The sequence below is a fragment of the Etheostoma spectabile genome, unplaced genomic scaffold (genome assembly GCF_008692095.1).
Source record: "Etheostoma spectabile isolate EspeVRDwgs_2016 unplaced genomic scaffold, UIUC_Espe_1.0 scaffold314, whole genome shotgun sequence".
NCBI lineage: Eukaryota > Metazoa > Chordata > Actinopteri > Perciformes > Percidae > Etheostoma > Etheostoma spectabile.
In genome coordinates, this window is record NW_022605583.1 from 344724 (window position 1) to 344985 (window position 262).

General features: G+C 41.2%; 1 protein-coding gene across 1 annotated transcript in view; it reads right to left on the reverse strand.

Annotated features, from left to right (window-relative positions):
* The window catches only part of LOC116686084 (transmembrane protein 87A), a 15058-nt gene that overhangs the window by 11515 nt on the left and 3281 nt on the right, over positions 1 to 262 (reverse strand). The gene's annotated exons all lie outside the window — the stretch shown is intronic.

A 262-nucleotide genomic window follows, 5' to 3' on the forward strand; every position in this document is an offset into this window, starting at 1 on the left:
CTCCCCTCCCAAAAAAAAAAAAAAGCCTAGTGATTGGTCAACGTTTCTGGGTGTTCCGCATGTGTGTGCTCGGAAAACTTCTCCCCAATTGAATTGACAACATCTGAAATCAAGATTACAGGTTTTCCCTAACATTAGCATGTAGCTACAAGTAGCGTGCCTGGAGCAGCTGACCATAAAGAAATCCAGCCCGAGTTGACAGATGTTGGAATAAAATGTATTCATATCATGTGTGCTCATAAACGTCATTATATTCACGTAG